This window comes from Macrobrachium nipponense, chromosome 27, assembly GCF_015104395.2.
Source record: "Macrobrachium nipponense isolate FS-2020 chromosome 27, ASM1510439v2, whole genome shotgun sequence".
In the NCBI taxonomy this organism is placed as follows: Eukaryota; Metazoa; Arthropoda; class Malacostraca; order Decapoda; family Palaemonidae; genus Macrobrachium; species Macrobrachium nipponense.
In genome coordinates this window covers 22,610,262-22,617,098 of record NC_087216.1, presented here as the reverse complement: position 1 = coordinate 22,617,098, position 6,837 = coordinate 22,610,262, and the positions used below count along the sequence as shown (strand labels likewise).

Here is a 6,837-nt window from a genome sequence, read left to right as displayed (position 1 = left end):
TCCCTCCTCTATCTCATCAAGATCCTACTTATGCCTCAAGACTCGGGAGAGAGCTCAGATCGTTATCGCGGGTCTACGCTATCGCTCCTAAAAAAAAAAAAAAAAAAAAAAAAAAAAAAAAAAAAAAAAAAAAAAAAACGCGAGAAGAGGAAGAGAGAGAAATATACATTTAATTTTTTTCTTTTGTTTCTTGTCCAAACGTCTTGTACTGGAATTGTAATGATCAGTATCCTGCTGCTATGATTATTATTGCTTTCTTTATCTAGTTTAAGAGGATTTAACAATCAATAAACATGGAAAAGGGAAAGATCATCATTGTATTACGAGCGACATCTGCTGCCAGCGGGCGGAAATCATAGGCAAGTCATGACGCCAGACTAAACCACAGAAGCGCAAGGCCCTCTTATCCCTTCGAAGGGCCATAAACTTATCCGAGGACCTTCTTTCAGACGCCATTACGTCTAGCGCCTCCTACATATTAGCACATCGTCCTGCCAACCTACGACCCGCCTTCTGCCACCGCGAACGAATAAGCCTCCCTGAAACGACCCCATAACTCCCAGATCCATCCAAAGGCTCCGGACTAAAATACACCCAGCGGCCCGTTGATACCCCGTCCCGCCCGCCCCACCCTAACCTTCCTTTTAAACAGTTTGTTCAAGATCATAGAGCGGTTACGTCTTTATACGAAGAAAGGTCCTATGGCGGTAAAAACGGAGAAAATGGCTCCTTCTTTGTCATCGTATACTTTGGCTGTAAAAGAGGGGCCCCCTTTCGTATTCATGTTCAGCTATTGAGACATCAAACATGTTTACTACCTGACGACGCACCCGAGATTCAGGGCCTTAGCTCTTAAACGTATCCTAAAAGTCTTCTTCTGGGTCGGCCAGTTAAGACTCGGAGGCTTTCAGGGGCTTGAACCATTTGTTTTATTTCTTTATTTTCCCATAAGACCTTAGCAACTTTACGCAGGAGTCGTTGTGAACATAAGCTGTAGTACATGAGTGGTGTTTATTTCCCACCGTTTCTTACTGTCTTTTCTTGTGTATCCGTCTCTTTTTATAGTATTCCTGGGAGAATAGTTCTTTTTCTACAGGTCACATAATCGTCGAATGGCGGGAGTTTACTATCCTTGGGACAGTAGTACGTGATTAGTGTCAGCTGGGGTTCCGTGGAAGATTTAGACTCGTGGAAGTTAAAGGAAAGGAAAGATACAAGTGGCGGATTTTGAGTGAGGCTCTTTGCGTCTTTTAGAGTTTGAGGCGATGTTGATGATGATGTTGATTATCTATATATATCTAAAAATAAATAAGATATATCTATTTTTACTTCACCATACAATGTTTTCCTCTTTGGTGGGCGTAGCTCCAGTTGGGTAGAAAAGTAAAAGTCCACACTAGTCCTCTTTTTCCTTTCAGATCAATGCCACTATTTGGAGGCCGCCATTGTGCAAGAGTCTGTACTGGTGTAAGGTCAATATAAAAAACTTTTAATATTAAATTAGCATTGTCTGTAACCATTGACTCCTTTATATTCTTTAGCTCAGTAATCTACCTCTTGTACTCCGTGGCCCGCTTCTTTCTTTTACCTAACAAATTACCTTGTAATGAGATGCTTTTTTTGATTAAATGTTTTATTTCGATATCACTGTCCGCCATTTAAGTTTTAAATTACCATCCTCGCTACAGAGGAAACCAGTGTCTCGAAATATTTCGAAAATGTTCGTTATTTGACCCATATTTTCGTTCTTGTGGTATTACAATATTCATTCGAGTTCCGTAGGGAAGTTTCGTTCCGAAAAAGTATTGAATGAAGTATATTTCCTACCACCAAACTCTCCAGGTTTTCTGTCAACATACACCAAACTCAAGACATTAGATAACATAAAACAAACACGTTTCAAGTATATTTGCGAATATTCACCTCTGGGAATTGCAAAAACTTCATGCGAGGATGAAATGCCTCATTCTCTTTGGCACAAGATGTAATCAACTTGAAGTGCGTCTTATCTCAGGGTAATTAATCAAGATGTCAGAGAACAGCATTTAACGGGAATTGAAAGTAACGAAGTATAGTGCTTTTAGATAAGTAAAGAATAATGATTGAAATAGATCATCTGTCTCGATTCTGTCATTAACTACAAATTCCTTGTAGGGTACGCTAATTGATGTGTCAGCAATAAAAAATAAGACTAAGTAAGTTTATGCATGTTAGAACGGTTTAAATGACAAATAATAACCAGTGACTGGTTTCTTTGCTTATTCTTTTGCGTGGCATAAGTTCGTATTCCTGCTTTCAGAGTTAGTGTCGTCACGATCACTGAAAAATTGTGAAATTAGAATTTTCTTTCTGAAAGCCGATGTCTCTCCGGCCCCCTGATAGTCCTGAAGCTATTGTTCTCTCTCCTCAAGTAGCTTGCTTTTGTTCGATCGTTATTAACGCCCTGTGGCCTAGATTTTGCTCTTCTCTGGCACAGCTTGGGTATAAATAGAAGGTTCATTGTTTAATATAAAATGGTTCAGCATTAAATGTTACGTCCTAATTGCCAGTGTCTTTTGAGAGCCCTGTCTCTCGGAGTGACGAGTTAATCTTTTGTAGGTTTGTGGAAATTGTAACCTTGTAGAAAACGATCTCGGTTTCACTTGGTATTGTAACAGAAGGCCTGGGTTTCAGAGAGAGAGAGAGAGAGAGAGGCTTGAAGACTTAATGAAGAGGCTCCTGGAGTCGCAAGGAGAATTGAAGAGCCACCTCTGATGTTGATGCCTGTGCCAGATACTCTTTCAGATAGGAGAAGGGAAGACGTGAGAGAGAGAGAGAGAGAGGTGGGGGGAGAAAGAGAGAGAGAGAAGAGATGACAGTGACGAGTCAAAAGAGGGACGAATGGAAGACTGTGAACTTCCAAAGTTTCTTTGATGGAGAGAGAGAGAGAGAGAGAGTACAAGATGACGCGCTGATTAACAAATGGGAAGCAAGATAAGTTATCAGAAGATATTCCTCTCACAATGGTCCTGAATAAATTTTCAGCAAACTTTGTGCTGTCTCGAGATGAATATTCAATTATGGTTCGTTCTGAAGTTGATACAGCGTAGAATTTAGCTCAGAAATTCAAATAGTGTGATTCGTTTGAATTAATTAGTAAAGACGGGTTAAAGACTTGAGATTACTATCCATTAAGATTTTTAGTTATATACTTTTTATTTTTCACATTTTGAAGAACATGACTATGGTATTATATATCTAATTCCCTCATTACCGTCAATCACATTTCTAAAGAAATTTATGTTTTCTTAATTTTTTTTAAACTTAGTATTTTTTTTTAACGACATATTCGTTCTAGTTTCTTGAGAGTCGGAAAATTCGCCTGGTAAATAAGTATTATTGTTCCTTGTTACTTATCTGAGATTTATTAGGAATTTCTTGAGGATTCAGTTCTTTTCAATCTAGAGAGCAAATAGTAACTCTTCAGATCGTCAGAATTTATTTATTTTCAATCAAGAAAGTAAAAAAATTAATTGTGAGATGGTCAGATTCAATTATTTTCAGTCTAAAAGCGAAAAATTACTTGTCAGATCGTCATTTTTCAGTTATTTTTAATCTAGAAAGCAAAAAATAACTTGTCCGAAAACTTCACTCTTCGATGTATATAAGCATTATTGTTTCTTGTTACTTATCAGAGAGTTATATGAGATGCAGACGTTTATTCTTCTGTAAAATCAGTGTTGGGTGTACGTCCCTCTATTTTCATTCTCTGTATTTCTGTCTGTCTGTCTGTCTCCACACTTCGACCCTACCATCTCCGGATTAAATATGGCGCCGCTTGCCAAGGGTCTCATGCTAGTAGTCTCCACGTCCCCAGCCATCTATTTTGGTGTTTCCCGTTCCCTTACCAAGGGTCGTAACCTATATCTCTGAGCTTATTCGGGGGTTTCTCGGTTTTGCGAGAGAGAGAGAGAGAGAGAGGGGGGGGGGGGTGTTGTGGGGCGGGGGTGGACGGCGGCTGCTGTTTTTGAGCTCAGAATCAGACGCGAGGAAAGTTTAGCATATTTCAGAAAACAAAAATAGCAAGCGGGGTCGTAAATATGAAAAATGGCTATGAGATAGAGGTCGCCCTAATAGGATCATGCAACTTGAAAGAAGAAAAAGAGGGAGAGTAAAGGATTCTGGAAGATAAATAAAAGAAGAGACGAGGGCTTTTGGTTCAAGAAAAAGAGAAGAGGATTCTGGAAGAAGAAGAAAAGGAATAGAAGAGGATTCTGAAAGAAGTAGAAGACTGGAAAAAGGTGAGCATCGTATTGCTACCTCAGTAGAGAGAACGTTTTTAAGAGTCTGTGTCAATTTTTTTTTCTCTGAAAGAAGAGACGCTTTATAGTTCTAGATGCCAGCGGAGTTAATTCACGAGAAGGACGATAACGTTTACGGGAGAGAAACGTTTGGAAGTTTTTGTTGTTGCTTAGGAAATCTGTAAGAACGTTGACGTCATATTTTGAATGGTTATTTTTCATTTGGGCATGTTGTAATTGTTATGATTTTAGTTTCATGAGACAAAACTGAAATTTTGTATATTTGCGAAACAGTCTAGAGCTAAAGTAGAACGACATATGGAAAAATAGAGAAGAAAGCGAGAAAAGTAGTAAATAAATAATTAATGAGTGTGTATATCCTACTACAAACTCAATGTGTATCTTGGATAACACTTAATGTATGTAGGCTTCAAGTTAGATTTGCCGTCGTCCAATACGGGTTCAGCCCCTTTGACCACTGAATCTTATAAAAATATGCAAAATGAAAGTACCTCCATCCGAATTTCGAGGAAGTACGTAACGTCCCAGGGACGGGACGTGGTGTCTTTAACTTCTCGTTTATCAATGTTTAGACTGTATGGCCATACTAGCACACATTAACAGCTTCTTGAAAGAAATTTCTGTTGTCTTGCAGTAAAGGAAATGAAAGACTTGAAGACTGCCGGTGGTGGAAATGAAAGACTTTCGGTGATGGGAAACGTGGCATGTGGCGCCTCTGCAGAGCGAGTAGAACGCACTAATCCGTATTTAGTTATTGAAAAATATTTTTTAAGCAAAAAGAGCTCTTGATGTTAAATTATGAGTTTGGCTTCTTCGAACTATTAAGATAGATATAGATAACTCCTGATGGACAATGAATGAAACGAATTTTTAAAATAGTGTAAAATAACAGATATTCATAAAAGGGAAATGAGAGCAGTTAATGGAGCGAATAAGAACACAAAAGGAATATTTTAGTAAGGAATGAAAACAAAGGGAGAGAATGACGTTGGAAGAGGCAATAAAGGAAACAACGAAAAAATTAAGAAGCGGGAAATAATGTAGACAATGAAAAAAGGGGTCAATAACATCAGTGTTATGAGGGGGAAAGATAAGATGACAAGAAACGATGGTATGTGGGAGAGAGAGAGAGAGAATCTTTATCACTTTCGAACGAAGGGCAGCAAGATATAATGTTCGAACGAAGGGCAGCAAGATATAATGTTGTAAAGGAGAGAGAGAGAGAGAATCTTCAGTATTTCGAACGAAGAACAGTATGAAACAATTTTATAAAGGCTAGAGAGATAGAGCTACCCTTACATATATTTAGTATGAAGATTTTCTCAACATCCTGAATTGTTATTGACATTATACTTATGAAACTCAACGCTGTTTTATAATTCGCGGCTCTGATGTTAGATTACGGCTAAGTAAATCCTGGGTCTACTCTCTCTCTCTCTCTCTCACTACGTTAGGGTGAGTGGGGCCCCCTCCCCCCTCTGGCTTGATTTCATTTCTTGAACAAATGTTTTCTTTTGTGCTGCCAGTTTTATGCTGAGGCTCGCGGACTGTGGCCCTAGGGAAGAACTTCCTCTTCATCTTCTTCTTCCTCTTCTTCTTGCAATCAGGCTACTGTTATGCGCCGGCGGTTTCAAAACTGGCTGATAAGGGCAAGATCCATTTCTCTCTAGGAGCGGTGTGTTGATAGGGCTTAACTTATTTATTTATGCATTGATTGGTTTATCTATTTATATATTTATTCTAAGGATATGCCCTAAACATGAAAATTTAATGCCGCCAAGCTTTTGTTCTCTCTCCCAGCTTCTATTTTTCTCATTTTCCTGGTCAATTACTTCCTTTAGGGGCATATTCTGTTTGACTATACCTGGTATTAACATACTAATGGTACTGATGTGTTGATCAAAAGTCAAGGCTGTCATCAGCTATAATTCCGTCCAACGAATCTTCAGATATCCTTATCGTCGTGCAATGGCAACCTACCGTTACGGAAATCGGCCGCACTGTTGACTAGGAGGTTGCCAGGGCAACGATAATGAAGGGTCCTGCATGTGACGAACAGACGAATAACTCTACTATATTTCTGAAATAATGAATTTAATTTATTCACCCCAAGTTCTTTTGCTCACTCGTTAGGTGCCTCGACCATCGAAGTCTTCACGATGCCCTTCGTCCCCTTAAATGCCGCCATCAATATAATGAGTCCCGAAAGTAACTGGATGGTTAATGGAGGATCCATCACAGCGTCATATTAAGGACCTCTTTGTAGTCGACGTCACGTTTGTGAGATTTTCCCTTTTGTGATGTAGGGGGGAGGGAGGGTGTTTTGTCTCTTTACTGGTAGGGTTAGGGGGATGTCTCTCCTGCTTGTCATTTGGAGGGGAGCTAAAAGTTTTGGTGTCTGTCATCATTTAAGGGATATCAGTCAACACTGAAGATGTATTTATAATCATTTATGGACTCTGTCATCATAAAGGGATCTGTCATCACTTAAGGGCTGCCTGATATTCACAGTGTCTTTCATGACTGAATGGGTTTG

General features: G+C 39.1%; 1 pseudogene; it reads right to left on the bottom strand.

Annotated features, from left to right (window-relative positions):
• Positions 1–6,489, bottom strand: part of LOC135200626 (ATP-dependent DNA helicase DDX11-like) — a 52,464-nt pseudogene extending 45,975 nt beyond the window's left edge.
• Between the last annotated feature and the right edge of the window lie 348 nt (positions 6,490–6,837).